Source organism: Choristoneura fumiferana, chromosome 18 (assembly GCF_025370935.1).
Source record: "Choristoneura fumiferana chromosome 18, NRCan_CFum_1, whole genome shotgun sequence".
Lineage (NCBI taxonomy): Eukaryota > Metazoa > Arthropoda > Insecta > Lepidoptera > Tortricidae > Choristoneura > Choristoneura fumiferana.
The window spans coordinates 3622811-3638253 of NC_133489.1; positions in this window are offsets into that span (position 1 = coordinate 3622811).

Below are 15443 nucleotides of genomic sequence, written 5' to 3' on the forward strand. Positions count from 1 at the left end.
AACGTAATCTATTCGAATATTCACCACTACATCGAAATCCGACATGTAAAGTTCACAAATAAGCTTGTTATGGGGCTTAGGTACTTATTAAATCAAATAACGTACACAAATCACTCCTCGGTTTGTAAGAAAGGTCATCATTAGAGTAGATTGTCTACTAATTTTGACACTGTTGGAGTAACCGGTTTACGGAGTAGACACTCGGTACTTCTATAGCCACGGGCAAGTCCACTTTTTTGGCCAGTGGGCGAGGTCAGTGAACCCTAAAACAATCGTTGGTGCGCCACAAATTGTATTTGCGGTTGTTGTTGGCGCTAGTGAGGATGGATGGAGTAATTTTGTACGTGGGTAAGTTAGTTCGGGTTTTGTCCACTGGTATGTGTAAGTTTGTCGCTTAAGGCTGCGGTGGTGGTAACAGACGATTGAACTTTAATAAGTAAGTAGTTTATTTAAGTATTTATTTTGGGTATTAGTTACACTAGTCTCTGATAAGTTGCTGACATTTTTATGTGAGAGATATGTATGTATGTAAACTCTTTATTGTGCGGAAATAGAGAAATAAACACAATTTATAAACGTTGAGATACATGTACAATGTGACGACCTGATGGCCAAGTGGTTAGAGAACCTATCGTTCGATCCCCGGCCGGGGCAGATATTTGTATGAATAATACGAATGTTTGTTCTCGGGTCTTGGATGTTCAATATGTATTTAAGTATGTATTTATCTATATAAGTATGTTTGTCCGTTGCCTAGTATCCATAGTACAAGCTTTGCTTAGTTTGGAGCTAGGTCAATTGGTGTGAAGTGTCCCATGATATTTATTTATTATTATTATTATACAAAGGAAGGAGATATTTGGTTCGATATGAGAAATTTATCAGAGCCCTTATCATATGTTATCTTTAGCCCGCGGCTTCGATCGCATACCTAACTTTAGTTTAGCAGTTGAAATTCCGGAATTGCAAAAAAAAACTTTGGGGATTCACAAACATTATAATGCCGTTATCAATTACGCTGTCTGACAAACATCCGTGCGAAAATACCAACCCCTACTAGACTTAGAGGTTAAGATTTTGGGACTTTACATATATCCTCTTACCTTACCTTAAGAGGGTCGCTAGGGGCGGATGGATGCGAGGGGCTGAAGACAGAGCGTTGTGGCGCGCCATGGACGAGCCCTATGTCCAGCAGTGGACTGCTGTGGACTGCTGTAGGCTGATGATGATGATGATGACATGTATCCCGTGGGGATATCGGGATAAAAGTAGCTTATAGAAACCTCCGCATAACAAATTTCATCGAAATCGTTAGAATCGTTTCTAAGATTCCCAAAATAAATAAACAGATAAATAAATATATGGGTATTATTGATACGTAGATATAGATAATGTTAAATTTTCAATTTTAGTATCCTATAAATATAATAGAAAGTGGGGACCGAATTAAGTTTCCATTCCATGATATGTATGTATGTATGAAAATTTTATTGTACAAAGTAAGTAAACAAACACAATTGACAAACAATGAGATATATGTACAAAGGCGATATATAACAAATTTAAAAGTGTTAAAAAATATGCACTGTATAGTTTTTAGTTTAAAGCATCCGTCTTAACGTCGTCTGCGCCCGCGTCGTGCTCGATCCGTATCTATGGTATTTTTATCCGTTGTCTAATCTGTGGATCTCTGACGTTTCGTTATACGCGGAATGATTGCTATGCTTTTTATGTAAGTCTATGCAGGGCTACTACGAAATTCGAAAATCGAAGTTCGTATCGTACCGTCCTGGCGACGCTTATATTATTTAATACGAGAGTGAGAGGGACGGTACGATACGAACTTCGATTTTCGAATTTCGTAGTAGCCCTGATGTTCTGTCTACGATGTTTTAGGATACTTGCAGATCTGCCCAAAGAAGAAATATACAATTTTACTCGCAAATGTGATGAAAAACATTTTATGTCGCACGGGTGGTACTAGAATTATGAAGATCGACTCATCAAAGCCCTTATCTTCGACTTCGGGGTTCTAATAGACTCTCGTTCGTAATTCCTTATTTACCGCCCTTAATGTAGGTACTATTACTTGCCAGTTGAGCAATATTCATATACCTGTTTTTTTTTGTAAAAAAAATATCTGTTTAAAATTTACTTGAAAATAATGAGTTTTGTTGCCAACAATATTAAATTTAACACTTTCCAACGAAGCCCCATATCGTTGGTGGGTTCCCGGCATACTATACCCACGTCAGATGGAGTTCGATGTTACATTGCAATAAGTCCTATGTATAGAACGCTGGGCCACGTCAGATTTTCAAAGAAGTTTGATGTCACATTGTAATAAGTCCTATAAATAGAACGCCGGGCCGCAGGAGGCTTAGATGGTTCTGGAGTTAACATGACAAAAGTAAGCTTAGTTGCACGTAATGCCTATTAATAGTACGAATTATGTCACAGAACAATTTATCCTAAAATGTCGGCTTTAGCAAGACATTGTGACGCCACGGAACGTGTCTGCTTCGTGACTGCGGCGCATGCGTCGTGTGTCACGCCTGGCCAAATGGTCGTAGTGCTCTATAGTCTGTGGTCTAAGGACCTACCACGATGCATAGACAATAGAAAGTGGTTTAGATCAACCTTGTTTGTCAAATTTCTTCATCCTAAATAAAGACTGAAGTCCTCGAATAGGGAGGCGTATGTCCAACCATAAACGTAAGTCTGTTTACGCTAGTAGTATTATGTTTATGTGTCCAACAAGGGACGTCCTACAGCTGAAATGATGATGATGAAGATGATGATAACGATGAAAGACTGAAAAGTGAGGTAGCTACCAACAAACGACCAAGTTTATACCAAGCCAAAGCGTATATTTAAATTAGGAGCCCGAGTTCACGTACTCTTCGTTCCGAATCATCGTTTGTCATAATTTTTTTCACACTGAACCTTAAATTTATCTGAAGTTTTTAAATGGTCTTTCTATAGAATACTTAGGTTAGGTTTGTTTTGTAACAATTCTAAACAATGATTGGATTTAGAGAAAAAACATTTATGACAAACGATAATTCTGTCAAACATTACATTCGGACTTTTAATAAGTATGTGAGTCGATATGAATCCAATATTTAAACCTTCCTCTTGGAATCACGGGAATCACCTATTTGTTGATGAAAACCGCATCAAACTATACCTAAGCTGTATAGTTTAAAAGATCTAAGCTTACATACATACAAATGGCGGGAAGCGATTTTGGTTTTATACTATGTAAAATAAAAAGATGACTAGCCGTTGCATCCTTTGTCCATGGAACCTTGTCGACCCAAGTCACGTCCCGCAGCGGGAGTATTTACAATTGTAATTGTATCCGTGATTATTTGGCAAAGGTTCCTTCCTTGTTCGTGTGAGTGATGTGATGTTAATTGATTGGGGACTATGCAACACTGTGGCATGCTCGATATTTTTATGGTACGGTTTTTAGTTGTATTAAATATGATTTTAATCTAAACTTTGTTTTCACATCCGTAATAACAGACTTTGAAAGCCATATTTAAAAACCTCACGCGACAGTGCGCCATCTAGTGAGACAAAAAACGATAGCCCTCATTCTACTCTACTAGTGAGTTTCTAATCTTGCTGATCATTCCGCTGCAGTCATCATCTTTAATCATCATCATCAGCCTACAGCAGTGCACTGCTGGCCATAGGCCTCTCTTCCATGACGCGCCACAACACTCTGTCTTCAGACTTTCGCATCCATCCGCTGCCAGCGACTCTCTTTTGCCGCTGCAGTGACGGATTTATATTTTTAATAGCTTTTGCCCGCGGCTTCGCCCACGTGGAATTCAATTACCGCGCGCGCTGTTCCCTCGGGAACTATTTTTCCGGGATAAAAAGTAGACTATGTCACTCTCTGGCCCATAAACTATCTCTATGCCAAAAATCACGTCGATCCGTTGCTCCGTTTCGACGTGAAAGACGGACAAACATACAAACATACAAATACACATATAGTTTCGCATTTATAGTATTAGTATGGATGAGTTTATTTCCGCCGCCCTACGAATAAATAATTGGCCACCCCATGTATCTTTCTAAAATAATGATTTTGTCATCTTCTGAAATCTGTCGCCCCTAGGCCGCGGCCTATACGGCTTATTGACAGATCCAGGACTGCTCCGCTGCCGCGTTCTGCTCCAGTGGACAGGCAACCTTATTTCTCGGTCTTTGCGTAGGATTCCTTTGACAAGTTCTTTGAGGTCTAAAAGAGCTTCAGTCTATAATAATTCTAAAGACATAGGCCTTTTTGATTCTCAGAGCCAAATTAGGGTTAGTTGGTGTTTTTTGTTCCGAAAACGTTGAGTGGGCGTGCCAATTAAAAACTATTTGTGGTGAATGGACTGCTTGGTGAATTCTACGAAAAATAACAAAAGACTGTTGTATGAACCACACCTATAGTTAATGGGGTACATAATTGAACGCCCGGCCAAAGTCGCTTTTAGATGTAGGTATCCACAAGACCTAGGTCGTATTTTTAGTACTTATTCAGGTTACATTTTAGTTTACGATTTTAGTTGTGGTGTCGGGTTAGATTTACACCTATCCATCTCTTCCGTGGATGTCGTAAGAGGCGACAAAGGATATAGGTTAAGGTATACCGTAGGCGACAGGCTAGCAACCTGTCACTATTGTACCGTTTTTGTCAAACTTTAAACCTAAAATTGTTAAAAGGCTCCGAAGCCGTAACGTTTCGTGTGCACTGCCTACCCCATTTGGGAATACAGGCGTGATGTTTGTTTATTTGGCAAACATACTTAATACATAATATAACAGAATAAGTAATATAATATTACAATTTTCCGTCAGACTCCAAACTAGGCTGAGCCTGTAACTTGGTAGTCTGGAAGGAATCCCTTTATCGTGTAAGTTTGTGAAGACGTTTGGATGTTTGTTACTCAATCATGTCTAAACCGCTGAACCGATTTAGACGAAATTCGGTATATAGATAGTTTGAGTCCCGGACCTTCCCGGGGACTCAAACTATCTGTATAAAAATTACCCTTTGTCCTTACATTTTGCTCAAATTGCATAGTTCTCGCGGGATAGCGATAAAGGAATACAACGCGGACGGAGTCGCGGGCAACGGCTAGTATCTTTCTCAATGTATTAGAACTAGTCTGTTTTTTAAGTGTTTACGTTTATTGTTTTCTTTATGTATGTACGAGTACAATAAAGAGTTACAAGTAAGATCTTTTAATATGAATCCGGCCGGGATATGTCAGCAGAAATTACATTTGAAACTAATCACAAGCTTTACGGTGAAGTAACACATCGCGAGGAAGCCTGCAGGGCTACTACGAAACTCGAAACTCGAACTTCGTGTCGTACGGTCTCTCTCGCTCTCGTATTAAATAATTAAGTTCAGAAACTTCACACGTAGTAGCACTGCGAAAAAAATTCTATGGTGTGTGTGAAGTTACCAATCCACTCCAGTAGCCGGCTACTACGAAATGTTAAAATCAAAGTTCGTATCGTACCGTCCCTCTCACTCTCGTATTAAATAATATAAGCGTCGGCTGGACGGCACGATCAGAACTTCGATTTTCGAATTTCGTAGTAGCCCTACAGCTCAAGCCCTCTCTTTCTGAGAGATCTATGCCATGCAGAGGGACGAGATGATGATGATTTATAGAAAGACTTCCCAACCAAGGCAGCACGCGCCCCTAGGGGGCGTAAAGAAATTCCAGCGGGGGCAGTAGATTGAACTGCAAGATCAGCCTGACAAAGACATCGCCTCGTTGGCTGTTGCAATAACTGAGGCTGACAAACGAGTAAGCCAACCCGTACCTACCGGCGACAAGCTCATCGGACGCCTCTCAGCTAGAGATTTGCCAACCTTTTCAGGTGACCCGCTTGACTGGCTTCGCTTTAAGAGCGCCTTTCAAACGACGACGGAGATCGGCCAATATCTTGATGAAGAGAACGTGGCCCGCCTGCAACGATGCCGACTGGAGAGGCTTGGGATGCGGTGGCGGCCCGATCAATCACCACACGCTCTTCCGCAGCCGTCATTTTGAAGACGTTGAAAATGCGATTTGGCCGTCCCGACCTGGTGCTGCACAAGCTTATAGGGAACATGAAGAGGCTGCCGAAGCTCTCTGGCGCGCGCTCTGACGTACTCGTCTTGGCGACCAAGGTCGCAAACTGTGTAGCGGCAATAGAGGCGACAGAGCGGTTGGAATACTTACACAGCCCAGACCTGGTGAACGAGGTGGTCGGTAAGCTGACAGTCTTTGGTATACCGCTGGTTGGATTATTGGGCAGCAAGCGGCATGAATATATTATTTTTGGTTCGGGGAGGCTCGGTGAAATAATGGTTGGGAGACCATGATTTATAGAATGTAGAGGACGCTGTGAGTGGACATTAATATTCTTCGTTGAAGCCGTGTCGAACATATCATGAGTCATCATCGTTGGCGGTTAAAATTCATGACGGCTTCAAGCATTACGTCTATGGGTCGTTAAAGGCCATCCGTGGGAACCTGAATGATTAACATTGTTCAAATCTTATTTTAGGTATAACTTGCTAGCTAGAGAAGAATTCGTTTATCGCTATCCCGCGGGTACTGTGCATTGTTCTTCCCCGGGACTCAATCTCTGTACCAAATGTCATCTGGGGGATCATCATGGGGCATGTTGGGGGAGTCTGTCCAAGAGTGGTCGTCATACAGTTGATATGATGATGATGATGATGAAATTTCATCTAAGTCGGTTCACCGGTTTAAGCGTGAAGAAGCACACTTTCGATTCTATTCCTCTAAAAAAAATTCGTCACAGAAGATGGAGAAAGAAAAAAATAAAATTAATAAACAGCATAAATAGGGATGTAAACCGGTACAGATGACAATGTGAGTCTAGCTAGAGCAAAGATCACCAATTGGTTTCTTTAGGAGTCCGGTCTTTAAAATAAAATTACCTTTGCGGTCCGTTTCTAGTTGAATTTAGGTACATATTAAAAATTACGTATTCAGTAATACAAAGTTACTGTTTATTTATGGTCCGCACAAAAAGGTCAGCGGTTTGGATTCGATTATTCATTCCGCTTATTAAGTTTGTTAGTTACTTGATTTACATTTTTTGACAATTAAGGAAAAAAATTTGAAGATATAGCCAGCTAGAAATTCCGCGTGATTGACTTTGATTTTATTTTATAGCGTTTAATTTAATTTTTAACTTATTTATTGTTTGACTGTTTACTGTTAATTTTAAATTTGAATATTTTTCTATGACACTTTGTAAATATTTTTATGTACATTTGTGTGATTTAATTTGAATAAAGACTAACGGATTAAATGTTTTTTTTTTACCCAAGAACAATAATAGTTCACGTGATCGAAATCATGGATAAAGAATATCCATTGAATGACGAACATTATTATATCTGACGAACATTTCCAGGAACTGTGGTCCAGTATTGGTGAGAATCGTAGTGAGTCATTGGAAAGTAGGTATGTTTGTCTGTCGAGTACGCATGACATCATTCCCGGATGCTATTGTAGATATTAATGAGGATATTGAAAGCGAATTATAGGGCAATGAACTTCTCGAAGTGGTTGTGTTTTGTTTGAATATAATAAAAAAGAAATATTTCAGGCAGTAAGGTGTTTGTGTGACTTCTGTAATGAGAAGTATGTAAATAAGAGCGTGAGTTTAAGAAACGAGGTGACAGGCGAGTCTCACAATAACATCACAGGAGTTTATTATTGCGTACTTATTTCTACCTTCTACACTTCTATTTGTGCACTACCTATTAATAGATTAATTAAGGTAATACAGTGACTTTTTATTGAACACTACATAATTGACAATAAAAAAATTAGTACATTAAACTAATCACGATATAATAGTCCCGTTTTGACAGCTATCATCTCAGTACAATTGATAATCTGCAATGGATAAATTGTACTGAGATGACAGCTGTCAAAACGAGCCATTACATCGTGATTAGTTTAATATATTTTATAAATAACGATCTCTTCCCGTTTAAATAAGCAGAAAAAAAGTTTGTCATTTTAAAAAAATCTACGTGATTTGAAATCCCGATACTTAATGCTAATGCTGAACTTCAGACTGTTCTCTGTCTGTGCAGTATATTTTTTTATAAATTGCTAGTTCCCTTTCGTACTTTTTCTTATAATTAACCTAACTTTAAGGAGAGCGTAATATAATCTGGGTATTTGTTTTAAGAAACTTTGCTAATTGTAAATTGTAATATGATCGTTCAATTAGCTAATTGCCAAGATTAAGTTAAACAACTCCTTTTGTATCAATCTTTGCTAATCTTAAAGAGGGATTTAAGTCCATCTGTATCTACAGTCGAGGAAACTAAATCACGTACTAGGGTGGACCCTTCTCATAATCAATTTAGCTATGATTTCTTTGGTCGACGTATGGGATGTCAACGTAGTACAAACGACTTTACATTGTAGAGGTAGATACATAATTTGTTTTTACAAGCTTTTATTTAACTTGCCCTGTTTGTTTATTTATTTACTTCCAGTGGTCTGATTGACTTGAAATTTGGCATAGGTACTTATGTTAATTTGGTGACAATACAATAATATTCTGGTACTAACCACAGCTTTGGAGTGTTGATATGGAGTATGAGAAAAGTATGAATTGTAGATATTTATTGGAATTGGTGAATTCATTCGATTTTCTGTTTCGACGTACGGGAAAGGTCGATCATGCAAGTCAAGTCAAAGACTTAGGACTGGTTTGGATGCTTCTAATCTCTAGGCTTCGAATCTCTAGGGGGGGGGGGGCAACTAGGTAGGCAGCTATGAATTCTACGCAAACAAGCTACAGAATAAACGCTGGAATTGACCCAACTCTTCACGTAAAACCCTTCAACCAAAATAAATCTACTTAAGATGAACATGTCTAAAATATTACTTACACGTTCAATTCAAGCGATATCGCATAAAGACTGTTTACACGCTCTGTTATGTAAATGATGCTCTTTCAGCCGAACTATTTACATCGAGGAGTATTTGAGCGTATTTTGTTTATAGAACACGAACAGCCGATCGCGGTTTGCAGTGTGTTATAAACAGAGGTTATGTTAAAATTTTATGTAAAAAAAAACAGCCAGCAGCAGTGAATCTAGCATCTGGTAGCATGGTGAACGGTCTGAAGATGAGCTTTGGTTGTGTTCGAAACACGTGTTTGGTGGTGGTGATAGATGGGTTTGTGTGATATGTGTGTTCTTATAGTGTGGAAGTGCTGGAACTGCATGAACACACATTTTTTGCATAAACGTAGCTATCATAAGGTGGCGGGTGAGCACCCGTTAATAATTTGTAATTCGTAAATATTTGTAATTTGTTCGTTTTTAAAGAATATAGAAGTCTCTCACGCATAATTTTCGGAGTAGACACATTAACTTATATATTAAGAAGAAATCTATCAGACCACATTTTTAATTTTCATTCAATTTTTATGAAATAATCTAGAAAAACTGTCAAAAATCCAACGTTGCCAGCTCAGCAGGTATAATCGCTATTTGCGTTGTCAACTGTACCACTAAGATTGGTTTTTGGAATCTTTTTGTATTTTTTATTTCAATTCCAAATTTTTGTTACTTTTACGGTCCCCATATCGAAAATACAAACTGAAATATAGATGCATAGAAAAACCAGAAAAAAACAAGCTGAGATATGTGGTGCATAGAAGAAATTCGTGTCTATACCACTGTCCAGCGGTGGTGTAGCGGTATAGCACGCGGCACGGAATGCCGAGGACCTGGGTTCGATTACCAGCGCTGGTCGTATTTTCTGGTTTTTCTATGCATCTATATTTCAGTTTGTATTTTCGATAACTGTACCACTGTTACTAGCTTATCTGTAAACTTTATATTCAAGAATCTAGGCCCTCGACGAGGATTTATCCCGTGGTTCGCAAACACGAATAAATTCCTTAAGCCTTACCGCGAGCACTGTGTTACAAAGTCCTACTTTACAAGATACGTTTGCGTCACATGAAACCTTGTCGCAGTATAATATGGAATTTTTGAGGCACGTTAAGATATATGAGTACTTTGAAAAGGGATATGAGATGTTGATTTGGTTTTAGCTTAACCCGGGCGTGAAAGAAGATTAATAATGTATCGGTGGATACTCGTAAATGTAAAAGATAAATCGCATATTTTTAAGTTAAACCAGCGTTTTTCAAACTTTTTCAGGATGCGACCCCCTTGGTTTCAAAAATATTTGGCGACCCCCTGCTTACCACTTACAGTTATTTTTTTCATCTTATAGATAATGAGTACCTGGGTGACCGAGCTTTGCTTGGGCTAAACTCGATTGTACGCATTTTCCCAGATATAAGACCAAGCTATATTAAATATATTGACCCGGATAACTCACGTCTTAAATCGAGTTTAGCTCGACATGTTTCGGGCTAATCCGTAGCCCTTCGTCTTTGGAGCAACGCGACTCAACGGCTGCTGCAACACGCGCACTGCGCGCCGCCGCTCTGCTCGCGCGGCTACCCGACGAAACTGACACCGGCACACAACTGAGTCGCGTTGCTCCGAAGACGAAAGGCTACGGATTAGCCCGAAACATGTCGAGCTAAACTCGATTTAAGACGTAAGTTATCCGGGTCCATATATTTAATATGAGTGAGTCTCACGGTAGTTTCATGTTCAAAAAAGACCAAGCTAGATCGATTTGTCATCCCCGAAACCCCCGACATACCAAATTTCATCGAAATCGTTGGAGGAGGTATAAAATATACCTAAACTTGGAAGATTCCGTACACAATACGAAATTCTTAGCAAAATATTACCTAGTTGATTTTTTCGTAATGGCTACGGAACCCTATCTTGGGGCGGATTCGATTCGATGTAGATTGTCGGAAAAATAATTCGCATTTAACAGTAACACAACTGACTGACATCAATATCAGCGTAACAGATACCATAGACAAACCTAGATACTTATGGATTTACTTTTATGATAAACGGATTGATCCCTTAGAAAGGTCAAACTTAGGTCAAACATATTTTTGGCTATAATTTTTGTAACTCTTAATATTTTTGGATCAGAACAGGACAAAAATGTTCAAAACCCTATCCCTCGAAAAGGTTTTTGAATCGGGGTATATTACATTGGTAAGATATGAACAATGCCAATTCTGACAAAAGGTCAAGAATTCTGTTTTTTTTTTTTTTTTTTTTTTATTCGATTGATGGCAAACGAGCAGGTGGGTCTCCTGATGGTAAGAGATCACCACCGCCCATAGACACCTGCAACACCAGGGGATTGCAGATGCGTTGCCAACCTAGAGGCCTAAGATGGGATACCAAGTGCCAGTAATTTCACCGGCTGTCCTACTCTCCACGCCGAAACACAACAGTGCAAGCACTGCTGCTTCACGGCAGGATTAACGAGCAAGATGGTGGTAGCAATCCGGGCGGACCTTGCACAAGGTCCTACCACATGTCAGGACAAATCTTGACGTATGGCAACCCTACCTGTAGGGGATTGCTCTCAAATACTAGGAGACCGTGGGCAACGTTAGCTTTAATGAAAGCTTGAATGCTTTTGTATTTCGCGACAACCCTGCATACAAAGCGTTTCGAGCGAGTATCCCTTTCATATCGTTGATAATTTATCGAACGCGTTCCGAAGTGACAGGCAACTCTGGGGGGCTACTACGAAATTCGAAAATCGAAGTTCGTATCGTACCGTCCCTCTCACTCTCGTATTGAATATCTTAAGCGTCAGCGGGACGGCAAAAGACGAAGTTCGAATTTTGCACTTCGTAGTAAAGGGCCTGCTGAATCGAACTGTCACGGCGGGAAACAGGCGCTCCCATTACATGTATACATATTTATGACTGTCTTGGTCTGCTTGACTTGGGTTTCCTGGATTAAGTGTTTCTGAATATAGAAATCTAGATTTGCTAGGACATTTTAGCAGTGAGGGGGTGGTTATTCGGTAAGCTTCACAATCATATTTAAGTAAAGCCCCCACACCTTTAATTGCAAAGTGACCATGCACTTAGTACATATTTTAATATTTTTTGTAGACAACATAAAAAGAAAATAACGTTATTCTCACCAATTCTGGTACGATATGGTTTGTCTAACAAATAATGTAAGTATCATCATCATCATCATCATCATCATCCGGAAGACGTCCACTGCTGAACAAAGGCCTCCCCAAATCAAACTCCTCAATGTTGTCAAGGTATTATAAAACACCTAACCTAAATGATATTGTAACGGATAACTCACGTCTTAAATTGTACTTTTTCGTAATTAACTGTACTTTTTGAACAAATAATTTTTGACTTTGACTTCTTAACTAAATTCATCTGGTAAGGTAAGTCCTGCCCACGTCTCGCCATTTAGAATCACTCTGTACTTACAGTCTTAGAAACGAAGTCATAGAATTTGAGAAGTCAAATATCTCGTATAAATTCATAGCCATTTATTTTGATAAAATGACCAATATATGTAAATGTTTATTTATACAATATCATTTATTTCGACGAGTCAACACGAACCGAGTTATGTAGGTAATAAATCCAACGGATCGCCCGCTATTGGTATTAATATCAAATCCAATTATTATCTAAGGCAATTTATACTATGATATTACGTCGTTCTTTAACATAATTATGTATTTCCTAGCCTTTGACCGCGGTTTCGATTGCGTTAACCATTATAACTGACATTTGAATTTAAATTTGTTTTTTTTTAATTGACAAGATTTCATATTTCTAAGACTATAATTTGATTCGTTCTCTGTATTCTGTTTGGAAAGAGAAAAACGCTGATATTTTTAAAATTTCGCTACAACTATTAATTAATTTATTACAATTTTTTTAAGATGTGCTTATTCTAAAAGGGCATAACTCCAAAACTACGACACAATAGATCCATTACTTTTGTCTAGTCTCTTAAAAAAAAGATCACGTAAATCTGACGTAGACGTTGCATAGAGACAATATCAAAATTATGACAGCTCCTTTTTCTGGTGATAAAGGCAAAGGAAACATATCTATTCTGTTGTAGTTTTGGCAAATTCAAACATATTTTTTAAATTTTTTGTATTTTTTTTAATATGGAGAAATCAATTATAATAAATATTTTCCCATGTTCAGAGGCAAACTCTTTCGATTCCTGTAGTAATTAAAAGACGTTAAAAAAATGAAATCTTGTCAATTGCCGGGGAGTTTCCAAAACTAACTAGGTGCCAATGGAACCTATTTGGAAGTATTCCTATAGCAGCGTTTTTTTTAAATCGTTTCATAAATGACGGAGTTCTGAAGTAGCAATCAAAACAAAAAAAAACGGCTGAATTTATAAGCTTTTTATAACATCTGTAACCAATTGTGGAAGAGCAATAAAGTATTGAGTATTGAGTATTTTTAAAGCCCATCTGGCCTTACAAAAACTCAAATTGGAAACTACAAAGTGCAAAATTCGAACTTTGTATCTTGCGGTCCCGTTGACGCTTATATTATTTATTACGAGGGTGAGAGGGACGGTACTATACGAAATTAGATTTTCGAATTTCGTAGTAGCTCCCCAGAGCGTTTGTGTTGTGCATATATTCCGAGAGGATACACTAATTATGCGTTTTTGTTTTAAAATAGAGCAAGTTTCAAAACGAAAAAGTAATCATTCTATTTTCAAAAGTTCTCCAGCCAGCATTGAAACATACACTTCTGTCTCTTATTGGCTTAATTTGAATCCAGGAATGGCGTATTCCGTGTACAGAGGTACAGAGTATTCGAAACCAAAAGTTCGCCAGCCAGTATTTAAATGTAGGTAGGTACTCTACTATCTCTTATTGGCCTAATTTGAATCCACGAATGGCGTATTCCGTGTAATCGACCAATCATGGGACAATGCACGCGAATGCGTCGTTACATTCTGTGTATCCAACCGCTTAAGGCCAAGAAGCTCCGATGTGGAGATAAAAAAAACATTAATTTAGTTTTATGTTTTGTTATTTAGATAAGAGAATTTGTTGGAAAAGTATTTTTTTTACAAGACAACTAATTAAAACTATTTAGGGGCTGTTTCACCATCCATTGATTAGTGTTAACTGGCGGTTAGGTGTGATGCCGTCTCTATTTGTTTTGTTCGAATAGACGGAGACGGCATCACATTTAACCGTCGGTTAACGCTAATCAATGGATGGTGAAACAGCCCCTTAGTCTCATATAATCTGCGAATCTGCAAACGTCGTGTAGGATGCCCTCGGGCCAGATGGGTGACTTGCTGGTAGAAGGGGGAGGCGACGAACTTTGACAGTCCAGCAGAGCAGTGCACTGCTATAAGATGATGATGATGATGATTCTTATAATCTACGTAACCTGTGTATTGTCTATTGTAAGAAACCGTGGTGTGTGAGACCTGTGCTGTGACCAGCAATAAGACGTATAATAACCACAGATAAATATTATATGTTATATTATTTAAAAATAATAATAAATATTATAATAATTTATTGAATCGGGCGTTACCAATATCAATGAACGAAAAGATTAATATAGTAATTTTAGATTTAACGAGCGAAAAAAAGTATAATACCTACTGATTTTAACGAGGTAGACATGATGGGTACAAATGTACCCGGAAAAGACGTAGCCTCGCCTTAACTTAAGAAGCCTACTCTTAAATAAAGCCCGTGTCCACTAAGAACAGGTTATTTAAATACCTACCAGCCGATTACCCTAATTGATTCCTTAATGATTAAAGCCGGCGATCCATCATTGCTGAACTAATCTCGACGTGTTTAGAAGAAAAGTAATTATAATTTGGTACAAGTTTTTTCGTTGGTTTGGGAATATTGATAGTTGGGCGGTTTCCTGATTAAGTCCGTTTAGTCCGTAAGTTACATTTTTAGAAAAACATTATCACAAAGTAATTAAAAAAAAAAATTTGGTATATGTACACAAGTATACATGCAACTATATGTAAAATATGAAGTTGGTTAAAATATAATTCGCAATACAATATAGATACATGAAGTTATTGTTTACAGCCGCACTTGATCATTCAATTAAAGTTTTATTAATAAATTAAATCATCCAAGAAAAAAAAAACATGTGAAATACTGAATGTCAATTTAAATAAAAAATATGTAAATAATTAGTAATTCTAAATGTCTAATGTAGAGCGTTTGCAAAATATTCATCAATTGTATAATAAGGTCTGCCTAAAAAAATATGGCTTTAGTTTTCTGTCAAATGTACTTATATCGCTACAGTCTCTCAAACAGCAAAGAAAGCCATGATCAGATTCTCTTTTTTTTAAAGATCACTTATTCTTGGTACTCGTAGCAAAAGTAAAAGATTGTAAAAGTATAGGCTGGTACAACAAGATCACTAAAAGTGGACAGTGGATCAACCAGATAGTGGAT